The sequence below is a fragment of the Eurosta solidaginis genome, chromosome 4, assembly GCF_040869045.1.
Source record: "Eurosta solidaginis isolate ZX-2024a chromosome 4, ASM4086904v1, whole genome shotgun sequence".
In the NCBI taxonomy this organism is placed as follows: domain Eukaryota; kingdom Metazoa; phylum Arthropoda; class Insecta; order Diptera; family Tephritidae; genus Eurosta; species Eurosta solidaginis.
Window position 1 is genome coordinate 88438596 of NC_090322.1, and position 15980 is coordinate 88454575.

A 15980-nucleotide genomic window follows, 5' to 3' on the forward strand; every position below is an offset into this window, starting at 1 on the left:
AATACTTAATTCAAGTGAAAGCAAACTTTACAATGGGTAGAATGTTACCTTAATGTCGAAAAATTACGATGGTGATCCTCGGCGATGTGTGCTGGTTGGCGGTCGATCGAAAAAGAGGCCGGTTGTCCCGTTGATGACAACCGCTAAGCTGCGAAAAAGTCCTCTGGTGTTAGGAAGGGGAAAGCCACACACACACAACCGCGCATGTGTATGAAACGTATGCTTCTGCATGCGTGCACAAAAATGCGGCGTGAGCGTGGGTGGCTGGAAATATTATTAAAACTTTAGGGAGGGGCGCCGTCAATCAAGTAAAAGTTAGGCATTGGGCCTAAACATGCAGCCCCCCTTGCGGTACGCAACTTCACAGTCCTCCAAGCATCACCGACCGTGAAGAAGAGAAAAATAAAATAAAAGACTTATAACTAATTATATCTAACTTAACATAACGACGGCCAGTCCGCCGGCTTGGCGGCACGCAAGATGGTTTGCATAGTGTGCGAGCTTGGTTGCTGATGCCTCAGTCATTCGCCACTTTTTCCGTCTTGATTAGAGGCCTGAGTCATGTTTGCCTAAAGCTAGGGATTGCGAAAAGAAGTAAGAAGATATACGTGTTGATATTTCTTGCCATTTATTACATATTCATTGGAAATGAACAAACAAAGAATTTTGTATGAAGAAAATTCAATAAAAAATAGCGTATTGTGACGTTGTTTTCAACAACAAACAGTCATAATTAAGGCTTCGGTACAAAAAATCCGAGTCCCGAAATTAAATAGTCCCAATATGGAAAAAATTCATGGCACTTCAATTTAATAACGGCGAGCAAAAAACAAACCTTTCTGCCATTCGCGACAGCCGCTGTCCCTGTCAGCTATTATTTGACAGGTAGGGATGGCAATGGAGGAATAGAAAGATTTTTCACTTGTACTAATTCACAATGCACACCTCTTGCAACTGTGCACAACAGAAATTCAATAAAAATAACAATGTATAAAAATTCATGTGTTTCGGTCGTTACCGAACATTTTGATGTTAGGCCTTCGTTGTGCCCGAGAGTACCCAACCGCAGATGGTACTCTGAGCTAGCAAAGGGCCAAATGTGGTGGGCAGAATCCCTGGTAGTATTATCTCCGCATATACATCTGTCTCTAGGACGAGGCGGATCGGGGCGGATGAATGGAACTGCGGATCCGCCAGACGGAGATATGCGTACGGGGCTGCGATAGTGTTTTTGATGCTGGTCGTGGGTGTCATGCGCCGAAAATGTATACGACCGCAGCATGGGTCGCAATTCTTTTGTTTTGACCGTGTCTTCCTCGTATACGTAGTAGGCATCCTGCTTGCCCGCCAATGTTGCTGGCAGGGAGTTGGAGCTCCTGGGCGAGCTCATCTGCAATCACGGTGGTGGGAGAGCATCCGTCAATTAAGGCACGGACGAGGTGTAGTCGCCCCCCAGCTTCTATCTTCACGACCGCGGTGGGTGTGATCGGTACCGTTGGTATCATGGTGGCGGTGGCAGCTGAATGCGGGGCTAGGAGCCCTGCCCGGAAGGCGGACACTGTGGTGAGCTGCAGCGCGTTGTATCCGTGGCTGATGATGGGTGTGGTGTCGTTTTTGAAGGTGAAGGGGCCTTGTCTCCGCTCTGCGGTAGCGCGAATGTCGTCTCCGTTGGGGGTTCCTGGTTTGCCGGCGAAGGGACCGGGTCTCCGCTCGACCGTTATATGTATGGCGCTGTGCTGTCGCTGCCCTTATGGGAACCGCTTCATCATGCTGCAATCGAGATCGAAATGACTTGGCTGTTGGTGATGTGGTCGGGCGAAGAGACCGCGTCTTCGCTCCGGTTCGGCTGTCATCGTGGTTTCGGGGTGGACAAAGAGGTCCAGTCTCCGTTCCAGCGTCCGACGCATATAAAGAAATAGAGTCGTCTGTCCGCTCTCGGTGAGTCTAGCTCCTCTTCCACTTGGATGCTCCATGGCTTGGAACGGGCTTCTCCGAATAGCTGCTCCTCCTCGTCGATCGAGGCGATGTGCAGCATCGTGTGGTGCTTCTCGCCGCACCGTTTACATCGCCCTCGGCTTGGGCACGCGTTAGAGCGGTGATCAGGGGCCAGACAATTTCCGCAGTAGCTTCCGCGTATCGCTACGTAGAGGCGCTCTTCTGGCTTTTTCGCCCGAAAGATGGGGCACAAGCGGATAGGGTGTCACTCAAGGCACACTCGGCATTCAGATGAATAACGCGCTGCGTGCGCGGCGGCATTCCGTTTCAAAGCGCCAAAACGACCCATTTTTCTGAAAGGAATGCAATAAGTTTCAATAGGTCGGGTCCTTATCGAAGTGCAGGGGCGAGTGGTCATTTCAGAGGGTGAAATATTTCTAACATCGTAATCGGTTGCGAATTTTGGGCTGAATTGTCAGGTTGGCGAGGCTTGATGCACGACGGGTTCTATCTGCCCGTATCATTATTCGAGGTGGTATGTGCCACCCTGTCGCATGTTTCTTTTTTCAGCTGACTGAGCTGATGTGATGAACTTGTAGACAGAGAATTTATATGTATATACTTTTGTCATTGGCACTGGGGCAGTGGCACACTAGTGCCATAGAAAAAGTTGCCTCTTTCTCATTTCGGAATTTTTCCTGTCGGCACTCTTCCTTATTGGGACTATTTAATTTCGCGACTCGGATTTTTTGTACCGAAGCCTTAATTATGACTGTTTGTTGTTGAAAACCACAAGTCCTACCCCGCCGTCAGTGGTCACACCTTCGCGATGTCCATTGACGCCGCTATTAATGAAATTTTTTTTCGTTGCAGGTGACTCTTATGGATGGCTTCTAAAGACACTAAGCTCGTTGTGGCCGGAATTAGGTGAAGAATTTAAAATAAGGCTCAGTAGTGCTGGTCTAATTTATGCATCCTACGGCGAGCGGGTGATAGAAAATATTCTCAAAAACATAAAAAGCCAGAATTATAAACTAGATGAAAATTATAAACCTTAATCCTACAACCGCTTGTACGAGTTTTATTAGTATTACAAACTCTAAACTTTGCTCCTTCACTGAACTATTGCATTAGAGCGCCTCCTAACCGATCAACTCATTGATGAGCAACTAGTTACACGAATACTCGAATAACCACTGCATGTGCGTTTGCTGGTACTTGAATGTGCTATTGTTAGTAGGCGAGGTGTAGTAAGGTTTCTACATCAGCTTTTACTACATATATTCCAAAAGCAACCTAAAGAGCTTGAACAGTCTAGTAATGAAAAATCATCGCTTCTTCTAACGGCAGAAGCATATACCTTAGGGATTTTCTGAAGACATGACATAAATTTGAATTTCCAAATGGAAATAGAAAATAAGCCCCCTGCAATGTCATATTTGGGAGAAAAGTTCTTTAAGTGTATATAATTATGTAAGAAAGTTTTTTTTTTTTTAGATAAGTTTTAATGTTATTGTGCGCTACTCTGCGGTTTAATCTACTCATGTTGGAACAGAATATTTTTCAGATAACAACTTGGATGATGGTAGCCGAAAAAACTCAACCTCGAAGTGCATGCTTTGTTCAACGAATATCTTGTAGCGATTATGGACATGTTTAGGCGCTTAAGTCGAGCTGAAAAACTAGAATGGCTAAATAAATTGAAAATTTTATCAGCTACTAAACTAGAAAAGCTTAAAACTTAAAGCAGGTGATACAATTGGTCCAAGATGCTTAACACAATAACAGACGATGTTGAAAACTATTTCATAATGTGATATCACATCCAGAACGATCTGCCGAAAACTTTAAGATTAAGCTGCATACAAATATAGAACTTTCATTTGCGAAGTGGATGCTATCGGTAATGGTATCGGATTTATCGTGGTTTTTTCTTGTTTTTTTTTTTTATGTACCAGCATCGCAAAGGGGTGCTCCCCCCGCGGCGTCGGCCGCGCCGTCAGTGGTCACACCTTCGCGATGTCCATAGCCGCTGATATTAACGAAATTTCTCTCACTTTGCAGGTTTTGACCCTTATGGTGGCGATTTGATAGCAATCTTAAACAGGTCTTACCCTATGTATCACATTTTGTTGCGTTCAACGCTAATGTGCTTAGAGTGGTTTTCCCATACATGAATAAAATCGGGATGGATTGCTAACCTCAGCTTTACCCGTTGTGCTGCGAGTTATACGTATTCGACTAAATGAGGGACAGTGGCTGGAGTGGAAAACAGAACCCATGCATGGTGTCCCCGCGTCCAAATTTGTGCTGTTCAATCGTGCTGCAATCGATGTGGCTGTCTAGAATTTGTCTGCCAACCCATTATGGCTGCTCTAAATGAATTGGGTTCACGTGCCAATTTCCTCCAAACAACTCATTTTGTATACTTTGGTTGTTGAATGGGCTGCAAAGGAATGCAATCAACACAGACTTCCGGGGTGGGATCGCCCGACCAATATTGGTATTTATTTCCTAATTGTTTTGTAATGATTTTGATGGTTTTTTTTTTTGTAGTCTAATGCAGTGGTATAGCGTTCAGCCAATAAGATTGCGCGCAACAGCTGTCTTATTGTTGGCCTTTCTCGTGTGGTGTTCAAAAGGGGCGCAGAACTGCCTTTCAAAGAAGCCCCTATTGCATTTGGTTCCACGGAAATGGTTTACCTTGAGTTTGGCAACTTTGGCGAAGGGAAAAGTCCATTGCTCATGCGTTATGTGTTGTCCTGTTGGACTCAGCTTTAGCTGCTATACAAAATAGAGAAGAGAAGGCGCATCTGTTGAGAACGTTTGGATTGGTTGCTGGCAGATGCGGCGAAGTTGGTGAGTAGACCTTTCACATTACTAGGCATAATTATTATAATAAATATTTGTAAAAACCAGATAAGAACAAGAACTAAATTTTTAAAATAATTATGGGGAATGCGATGGATCATAAAAACGATTTTTTGCCAGAATTGTTAAGTCAGCTTAAATTGTTTATGGCGGGATTCAAGTTGCACATATCTGCGAGGCTTTGAACATCTTGGGGCTGTTCTGAAATTCGGATTTTTTTTCAGCATCAGTGTTGACCTAGCTTTTTGATGCCACATATATGGAGATACATATTTTTAAAGTTTAGAATAAGCGGATAGGCCTTGGGACGGATGGGCGAATCGATAAATGATTGTTAACTTTTAAATTCTTTCGGTCGACATTACCGACTTTTATCGGTAAGAGTTTGATCGGGGTATTGTAACTAATTTAACGTTTACTTATCATTCGTAATATCGTGCATTAGGTTTGGCTCTTCCCGCCACAAACTATCTCCAAAGTTCTGAACGAAACAAACTGTTGCAGCATACCACAAGTCATTTTCCAAATCCAAGTTCAATTATTTGCAGAGACTCTTAGACGTAACACAAATAAAATCAAAAACGTGTATGACTTGAGAAAACTAAATTTATCATCCATCGCTATTATGAGAAAATGTTTATAAATAAAACTCCCCAATAATAATTTTTAAGGACTCACGCAGAGTGAAAAGGGAAATAAAAAATTGTTATTGAGCAGAATTATTTTGAAAGTTTTTTAATACCTGTTGAAATTTCTGTGAATTTTTTTTTTGAGTCTCGTAAGCAAATTGTAATCATTTTGGATGTCTGTTTTGTTCTCTTTTGTGAGTTTATTTGTGAAGATGTCTGTTCTATATTTAAATACACAAATTTTAGTCAAAAGAAGCGGCGTTGTTATTATTATAATTATTGTTTTATCTCTGATATGAATCTTAGCGCTTGAACGAGTATGAGCATTTCCGCTTTATTTCAATATAGTTTATGCGAGTTTGGCTATTTTTTTTCGACACATTATTCTCGAATTCGATTTGAAATATTGTTTTGAGTGTTTCAAATTTCTTTTCCGATGTTAATTCGAGTCAAGTGTATTTTTAATACTTTAGGGCTGGATTCTCCGAAAGCAGCCGTTAGTGACCTTTTCTCTTACCCGGGAAGCTTCAGATTTAAAGTAGAATAGCAAAATGAAATCGTACGATGTGGAATCAAAATCGATTCGATAATTTTTTGTTTCTTAAACTAATCGAAAGTTCGTTCATAAATTTGAAGGTTTTGTTAAGAGTATCACTTTGCAAATACGGATAATGAGTTGGTTTAGGTTTCGTATGTTCATAAAATTCGCCTCGCATTTCAGGATTTTGGGGGAATCGGTTTATATTTGGAATATTATGTATATACTTATTTGATATATTCGGCCCTCGGGAGTTGTCGCAAACGAACGTGTTCGGAATATTCTGAACCAACGTTTTATCCAGAACACTTCTATGAATACTTAGATTTTTAGTGTGTGCAGTTGTTTTCTGTGGCAGATGGGTTCGCACTTCTGCGGTAGGCTTTTCTGTTGTCCTCGTTATGGGATAACGAGTGCATTGGGGTTCTTCTTGAAAATTGGAAATAAAATAGGCCGCGGGCCTTTATGTTCTTTGGCAGATATCGGATCTGCGTTAGGTTATGGGTTGGACTCGTTTCGGGAGAACGAGAGCTGGGTTTTTGGTGGATACCCGATAGGAAGGTGGAGTTCGGAAAGGAGGGAGAGGAACGGAGGGATTGTTATGAGGAGCTCTTGGCCTTCTCGCAATCCATCTCCTCCGTTGGAAGAAGGATCAATTTGACCAAAAGTCGTCTGACTTAACCCTTCTCGGTTATGAGGTCGACTACGCGAACTCTGTTATCTTCGCCGGGATGTACGTTGACGACTCGACCTAACCTCCATTCGTTGGGAGATAAGTTGTCCTCTTTGAGGACAGCGAGATTTCCCACTTGTATGTTTTGTTTGGGATGCTTCCACTTCACTCGTTTTTGAAGTTCGGATAGATATTCCACCTTCCATCGCTTGCAGAAAGTATGATGGAGGGCTTTGAGTTTCTGCCACCGATTGATCATCGAGGCAGAGCTCTCATTAGCATCTGGTTCTGGCGGAGCTAATAGGTGGCTACCGGTTAGGAAATGTCCTGGGGTTAGTGGTTCCAGATCCGTTGGGTCATTCGACCATGGACTGAGTGGGCGCGAGTTGAGGCACGCCTCAATCCTGGACAAAAGTGTTTGGAAGTTCGCAGGGAAGGGTACCCATAAGTTGGGACTGCGCCTGCTTTCGGTGAATAATGCAGGGTTTGCAATTGTGGATGATGGCTCTGATCATGGTCTTGACATTCGGTATCCAGTATTGGGTTCGGATAAGACGGAGCATGAGCTGGTTCTCGCCGTGAAGGGAGTCATGATGAAACATCATGACTGTAAGGCGAGACAGCCTACAATTGTAAGGCAAGGTGATCGGATGACGCTCATTGTATGACATGTCTTTTGAAGCCCCTAGACGCCCCCTGTTCTAATAATATCATCTTAGTCGATGTATGGGTTGAGTGACAGTATTTCACTCTGTCGATCAATAGGTTCCCTATTTTTCAATTTTAAATATTCTGTACCGTAGAATTGTTTCTAGCAGACTCGTATTAATGCTTATATCGTTGCCTTAATGTTATCGGCTGAGATTATACACTACTTTTCGTGGAACATTGCTTTAGTTTTAGGATGCGTTCTTTTATAGAATCTCCTAACATAGGATAGAACTTTGAAAGCCCTGGGCAGATTTGAAAATCGGTCGAGAATATCTATTTGATCTACCCTTGTCGTGGCATATGTTTGTGCCCTGTTGTATTCGGTGTCTTGTGCTGGCCAGTGGGACTTGTTTTCTTGCAGCCAAGAAGGTCCCTGCCACCACAACGAATGGTTGACGAAATCTGATGCAAGTAGTCCTCTGCTTCCTAGATCCGCTGGATTAGATTCCGAGTCCACGTGAAGCCAGTCCTTGCTACCGACCATATCGATGATCTTAGTGATTCTGTGTGCGACGAAGGTTGACCAGGAACAGGGCGGCTTTATTATCCATGCGAGTACGATGGTTGAATCCGTCCAGAGGTGAACTTTTGCTGGTCCCAAATGAATGTTTCGGAATAATGATTCCATGATTTCTGCGAGCAGCACGGCGCCGCAGGGTTCTAAACGTGGTACCGAGATGGTTTTCACTGGAGCTACTCTGGTTTTTGCTAAAAGTAAGTGTATGAACACCTGATCGTCTCTTTTCACGCGCATGTATACCGCTTCCGCATATGCTTTCTCGGAAGCGTCACAGAAGCCGTGGATTCCTATGTCGTTTTCCGATGAAAAATTTACCCAACGCGGTATCTATTTTGTTATAGAGTCGGTGCGTTCTAACCAGATATTCTGCATTAGTATTTTTGCCACTATGACCATTGGTGCAAGCCAGCCTAAAGGGTCGAAAAGTTTGGCTATAACGGATAGGATTGCGCGTTTGGTGATGTTCTCGCCATTCTCTAAAACTCCTGCTTTGAGGTAAAACATGTCTGAGTGCGCGTTCCATCGTATTCCGAGTGCTTTCACCGAGCTATCCTCTTCGAACGCTAGGAAGTCCTCGCTGAGCAGATCCGTTTTGGGGATGTCCAAAAGGATTTCCTCACAATTTGATGTCCAAATGCGCAGCTGGTTTTAATGCTTCGCGAGTCTCGCATCTTGCTCTGATGGTTGACGCTATTGTATGTCTTCCCGATAAAACGCCGTCGACATACATACTTTCTCGTAGTATATTCGATGCTATTGGGTGGATATTTTCTACATCATCAGCCAATTTCAGAAGTGATCGTATCGCGAGGTATAGGGCGCAGTTTACACCAAATGTGACAGTCTTTAGTTCGATGGACAGTTCTTTGAAATTTGGCGTGATTATCGGTCACCCAAATTTGCCTATAAATCTTTTCTATGTCACTATTAAAGACAAAGCGGTACAGTCTCCAACGGAGAATTAAAATGGGCAAGTCTGCTCGGAATACTGGACCTGGGTGGAGTATGTCGTTTAGACTAATGCCATTTGCCGTCGGACTTGATGCGTTGAAGACGACGCGCACCTTGTTAGTGGTACTTTGCGCCTTTACCACGGCGTGATGGGGCAGGAAATAATTATCCGAATCGTCGGATGGTATATTGTTCTTGATTTTTCTCATATGTCCGAGCGTTTCGTTCTGACAACACCCGAACATACTCTTTCCTAACTCTGGGTTTTTTAGTAATCGCCCCTCATTTCTGAAGAATTGTGAACATGCGCGCTTTAGGGACGGTCCTAATTTAATATTCTCAGGGTAATCCTGCCTGAATGGTAGCGAAACTGTGTGAGGACCCCAAAGCCGAGGACTTTGTATCCTCACAACATACACATATCCATACATTTTTCTAAAGAACATTTTGAAATAACTTGAAATGTATAATAATATTTGAATTTATCACTTATACATTTTATATGAATCACCAGAAATATATGTACATGTGTATACCTCTATGAATTATACCCTAAATAAATATACTCTGTTGTACATTATTAAATCGAAGAACAAATTAGACTTGCGCACTTTTGCACGAAAGCAACATATTTGCATTTTCGCAAACATAAATTTTAAATATAGGACCACCCTAACATGCATCGAATATTTGGAAGGGAGGTAGATACGCATAAAACATAAAAATGCAGCGGTCAATCAACCTTTTGCACACTCAAAATTCAATACACCCAGCTACAAATACAACATACGTAATAACTTAAGTGAACGGAGATCAGCAGCAAGTCGTCAAAATAAGCGCCGCTACTAATTGAAACTTCGCTATACTTACGCACTAGTATACAACACACCAACGCACGCCATACAACAGACGGCAGAAGCATTGCGCAAAGCAAAACACAACATTAGAATCAGGTGACCACAAACAAATGTAAAAACACACAATAGTTAAAGCAAAGGCTGGAAAGCACGGTATGAGCAAGTACAAAGGCATTGTATTCAATAAGGAGCAATATGGTGCGTGGAAATTCATGGGAAGGAAATATTCACCGGAATAACAATTGTTTTATATTGTTAATACTATTAGTTAGAAGTTGTTATTATAAAATAACCGTTTTCCTGCGTGCAAAAATTAGTATATAAGGGCGACGAGTTCGCATTAAAATTCAGAGATTAGGAGACAGGCATACGAGTCGGTAGGTTTTATGACTACCGACCAAGAGTACACCTGAAGGTTTTTGACTTCATTTGTACTAAAAGTATATTCGTCTGGAGGCTTTGTTACTCCATTCGACCGCAGAGGTTGGCCGAGGGCATTATTACCTCAGTCACCTCTTACAAAGCAAGGAAATCAGCTAGGAGAAGAAATAGAATTTTTATTAAATAAATACTTTTATAACGTTTTTATACGAAATAAACAGGGTTATTCTTTTAGAAGGACCGGTAGGAATTTCTACTTTCAGGAACCCTGGACGGACTGAGGCCAACCCCGGCAAGTTCAAAGGAAAAGTCCGTCACATTTTGGCGCCCGAGCAGGTTAAACAAATCAAATTTTAAGATATACTTTCAGAGCGTCAGAAACGAAGAGGTAAACAATATTCACACACTTCTGGGTTAATACGACGAGGATATAAAGCATAACAATGGTAAAGGTATCGTGGATATACTATCTCACTCGAGAGGATCTGGTACCCCCCAGCGGGTTAGGGGGTCAGAATATACCCGCGGTAGGTATGCCTGTCGTAAGAGGCGACCAAAATACCAGATTCAAGGGGTTGTGTAGCGCAACCCTGCTTCTCCAAACCCAATTGTCAACCTCACCTATCCGTGGCGAATCCTGTTTCACTAACAGACGCGGCTCTGGCGACCCTAAGTTCCTCATGGAACTTGGGGTTGGGGAGGGAGGGAATGGCCTGAAGGTTTAATGTGGCCACATAAGTCGTTCCCAAGGTGGTCGGGCCAGCACCTTAATGGTGCTGTGGTACCGGAGCGTACCGGATCTGTATCCGGCAAAGGACCATCGATAACACTCCCCAAAGCCTTCGGGGAGCAACCTTATCGCTACAACAACAACAACAACAGAGGATCTGGTAGCCTACAGCATCGAATTTGGGCTAGAGGATGGCGGAACGGTTGACGAACTAAGAAAACGATTGGCGACATTCATCCAAGAGGAGAAGGATAACGAGAACTTACGGGATCGATTCACAGAGTTGGCGATTCGGCATGCGCGGTTAACAAATCCACAAGCATCAAAGACAAGCAGCTCAAAGACAAGCAGCGAACTAAATTCACCAAGAAAGGATAGGCAGGCAATCGGTGCACCCAATCAATTGGAGGTCGGACAACCACCGGTACATTTTATTCAGCAGCCTGGTACGTACGCAACGACAAATTATATTCAACAGCCTGGCACATATGCAACGACCATGGACAGAATAAGGAAGTGGGGATTAAAGTACGACGGAGGCAAAGATCCCCTAGGATTTATCGAAAGAGTGGAGAAGCTAGAAGATGGGTATGAAATCAACCGCAACACAATTCCAAAAGCGCTGCCGGAGTTATTGAAGGACAATTCGTTGGTATGGTACAGGAATAAAAACCGGCATTGGCACGGGTGAGACGCCTTTAAGAAGGACTTCCTGAAGTTCTTTCTAAGCTCCCGATACTTAGAGCAATTGGAAGATGAAATTCGAATGCGCGCACAACGACAAGGTGAGCTATTTAAAGATTATGTCTTAGTATTACAAAGACTCATGCATCACGCGGGCTACACCGAGGAGCAGAAACTAACCCGCATCTACAGAAACTCGCGCAGAGAGTACCAACTATATATAAAGCGAAGCGAGGTCAGCAATCTTGAGGAGCTTGTAAGTTTAGCTCAAGACTATGAAAATATTACTCCTGACAGGGAACCAATGCGACCTACCACAAGGCCATTCATACCACGGCGTCAAGAAGGTCAGTACCAGTGTCTCCAGGCAGAACAAAGACAGGAGAAGCGAGTAGAAGTCCAACAACAGCAGAGGTCAGAGCCACAGCAAGAATATGTAGATACAAGAACGGCCTGCAGACGATGCGGAAGAGGCGGTCACTTTTCATACGGGTGCCGAGGCATAAGAAGAGAATTTTGCTGGACATGTGGTAATATAGGCGTGCTCACGCGTGGTTATTGTAGGAAGCCACAGGGAAACGACCAGAGACCACATTGGAACCGAGGGATGGGGTCTTTGGAAGTGCAACCTCGGAGAGATTAGACATGTTCAAATACACAAAGGGCCGCATATTGGTAACAACGTATGTGAACGCAGAAAAAGCGGTAGCGGCGATTGACACGGGAGCGACGAAGAGCTTTATAAGTGATGCAATGGCGAAAAGATTAAAAGCTGGCAAATTCAAGGTAGAAAAGACGCGAGTAAGAATGGGCGACGGCAGAGCAATAATAGTCAAAGAAGCGGTAGATGCAGAATTAAGAATGGGTGATAAAGTACAGAGGAACGAGATGCTAATCTTAGCTGGACTGGGCGATGAGGTGGTAATTGACACGGACTATCTGGCGAAGGTAAACTTTGAGATGAGATGTGGTGGTCAAGAAATAACGTTGAGAGTAGACGAACGGAAGCAAGGGGTAGTGACATGTACAACTATGGTCGAAACAAATAGCGAAGATTTCAAGGAACACAGCCCAATGGCGGCGATAGCAACTAGCAAGACAGAAGATGCGGTGAGTTAATTCCTGAGCCAAGAATTACAGGTATTTGCAAAGATGTCAGGAGTATCCAACGTGGCCACACACAAAATAGTTATGAGGGACGACCGTCCAATTAAGCAAAGGTACTATCCGAAGAATCCGAAAATGCAACAATTATCAGAATTATCAAGAAGAACGGCAAATGGAGACTCTGCGTAGACTACCGTCAACTAAACGCAAGATCAGTACCAGACGCATACCCTTTACCACGTATACAACATATCTTGGACAAATTAAGAAGCGCGAGATTTATCAGTAGCCTCGACTTGAAAAATGGATATTGGCAAATGCCTATGGAAGCAAGCAGCAAGCAATACACCGCATTCACAGTACCTGGGCTTGGACTATTCCAATGGAGGGTAATGCCATTTGGCTTGCACTCAGCCCCAGCAACTTTCCAGAGAACACTTGATCGTGTCATAGGACCAGAATTTGAACCATACACGTTTGCCTATCTTGACGATATTATCATTACAAGCAAAACATTGGAAGAGCACATTGCACATTTAACAGAAGTATTTCGAAGGCTGCATAGAGTGAACCTGAGGATAAACCCGGAAAAATGTGAGTTTTTTAAGAAAAGGTTAAAATATCTAGGTCATGTCATTAGCGAGGAAGGCATCCATGCCGACCCAGACAAGATAGCAGCCATCAAAGAACTGGAAACACTGAAGAATATACGATAGTTAGGACGTTTTATAGGAGTCGTGTCATGATATAGAAGATTCGTGCCGGATTTCTCACAAGTCGCACACCCGTTAACATCGATGCTTAAGAAAGGTAGTAAGTGGAGGTGGTCTGAAGAGCAGCAATCAGCATTCGAAGCACTTAAGGCAGCACTGACGCAGGCACCGGTACTCGCTTGTCCAGATTTCTCAAGGAAGTTTAGTTTACAGACGATGCAAGTGATTTTGGTCTTGGTGCAGTACTTACGCAAGGCTCAGGCGACGAAGAGCGAGTAATAGCATACGCAAGCCGCAGGTTAAACAAGGCAGAGATGAACTACTCACCGACAGAAATGGAGTATTTGGCAATAGTCTGGGCAATACGAAAGATGAGGCCATACGTAGAAGGATACACGTTTACAGTAATAACAGATCACCTAGCGTTGAAATGGTTGAATGCAATAGAGAGTCCGACTGGTCGGATTGCGAGATGGGCGCTGGAACTGCAGCAATACTCATTTGACGTACAGTATCGAAAACGAAAGTTGAACGTTGTGGCAGATGCATTATCAAGGCAACCAGCACTAGGTCGCCTATCGCCGGTCGCCATTGCCTTCGTCTTAAGTTGTAATACTTCGGTTGCTCCATAGATGCTGTCTCTTGCTTCCGTCGTACCATCTCGAATATTTCTTTCATCCTCGTTGACTTCTCTCCTGGGTTCGCTAATTTCTCACCTGTACCAAATGTCTGCTCATCGTAAAGGCTGTTGGGGATTCTCGGTTCCCTCCCTTGTACTTTGTATGCTGGACTGTAACCTGTCAATTCACATACGCTTGTATTCAATGCCAGCGTTATCTCTGGTAACAACTCACCCCATATCTTCGGCTCTTTTCCCGTAAATTGTGCTATCATCCTCTTGAGGTTCCTGTTTGTCCTCTCTGTCGGGTTCTCCTGCGGTGTGTACGGTGCCGTTAATTGGTGTTTCACGCCAAGTTCCTCTAAAAATCTCTTAAAACGTCTGCTGATAAACTGTGCTCCGTTGTTCGTAATAAATACTTTTGTGACGCCGAACCGTGCCAAAATCCTCTCTCGAAATCCTCTTATTAAACATTCTGTCGTTGCCTTTCTGATTGGTACTACCTCTACCCATTTTGAAAATTTGTCTAGGAAGACTAAAGCCATCGTGTTCCCATGCTTCCATCGTGGCATGGGACCAACAAAGTCTGCACAGACTGTTGCCCAAGGCTCCTCTGAAATCTTCGTTAGCATCTTACCCGCGGCTGGCTGTTGACTCGGTTTGTATATTTGACATGTGTGACACTGCTGTACGTACTTCCTTATATCCCTGAACATTCCTGGCCAGTAATAACGTGTTGTTGCTCTTGCTATCGATTTTCGGATGCCCATATGCCCTGCGCTCGGTGTATCGTGAATCTCCTCTAGCACTCTGCGTCTCTGTGGAGTCGGCACACATAGTTTCCATGGCACTGCATCTTCGCCATCCACCTGAATTCCTATGCGTCTGTACAACTTTCCATCCTCGATAACGTACTCTGGGAATTTCTCCGGGGATTTTCTTACATCTTCCATCTTTGCTTTAAGCCACTTACACTCGGCTTTTCCGTCGTCCATCGTCAACGTACCCAACTGCTCGTCCATCGGTTGCCTTGATAATGCATCTGCTGTCAAAAGCGGCGGATAACTACAGTGGACCTCACCGGGTAACGAAATTTGTGTCCCAGTGATCGTAGAGCTAGACAAAGTCATCAGAAGAAGGAGGAGGACAGCCCACCTTAGTGACAAGGAATTCAGGAGGAAAAGTCATCAACAAAGATACAAGAAGGACGCTAGTGAAGATCAAACCGCGTCAACATCGTCAAATCGAACAGCAAACAACAATCCCGAGGTACAGCAACAGAGAGAGAACAGCGAGGCAGCCATTTGCGGTACGCTCACACGAGTCAGCGAAGAGACCGAGGGACAACACGGAGAGAACCAAGGTACAAGTCAACAGCTGATGGCGTACAGAGACGGTCAAGTACAAAACATTGCGGAGAATCAGGTACGAATATTTCCGGAAAATAAATTACAGATCGCCAGAGAACAGGCGCATGGATCAAGATTACACCTGGGAAGGCAGTTCGCTATGGTAGCCTTAAATGAACACACAGCCCGAGACAACTGCGGAATTACAGACTATTTTATAAGATTCTACTTCAATCCGGATGAAATCGGTAGTAACGGACACGCCCAACCGAGACAGTGTCAAATCATACACGAAGAAATTTCATATCAAGAAGTACCCGGAAGTCGAATCAACCACTAAAAGCTCGGTAAACTCTAACCACAATTACATAAATATCCCTTAAATATACTCTTTAACTATGCGCATGATATACCACGTTTTTTTCAAAATCCACCATACATGGTGGGAACAGACTAAGGAAAATCCACCAGTTTTTCATTTATTTTATAGACTTGCATCACACATACCGCCGACGGGAAGGGCAGCGAAACGCCAACAACCAACGACGACAGCGAAATATTAAGCCGTAAAGCCAGCGAGGTCAACGGCAGCCTCAACCACAACGACGACAGCAGAATATTAAGCCGTAAGGCCAGCGGGGTCAACGGCAGCCTCAACGACAAAAACAGCGACATATTGAGCCTTATGGCCAGCGACGACGAAGCAGCATGG

General features: G+C 43.9%; 1 long non-coding RNA gene across 1 annotated transcript in view; it reads left to right on the top strand.

The window, feature by feature from the left end:
• The first annotated feature begins 3496 nt into the window (after positions 1–3496).
• Positions 3497–15980, top strand: part of LOC137248052 (uncharacterized) — a 58214-nt gene continuing 45730 nt past the window's right edge. Inside the window, exons 1-3 of the long non-coding RNA XR_010952030.1 lie at positions 3497–3838; positions 4000–4438; positions 4492–4794. This is a non-coding gene — a long non-coding RNA (uncharacterized lncRNA). The remainder of the gene's footprint in view (positions 3839–3999; positions 4439–4491; positions 4795–15980) is intronic.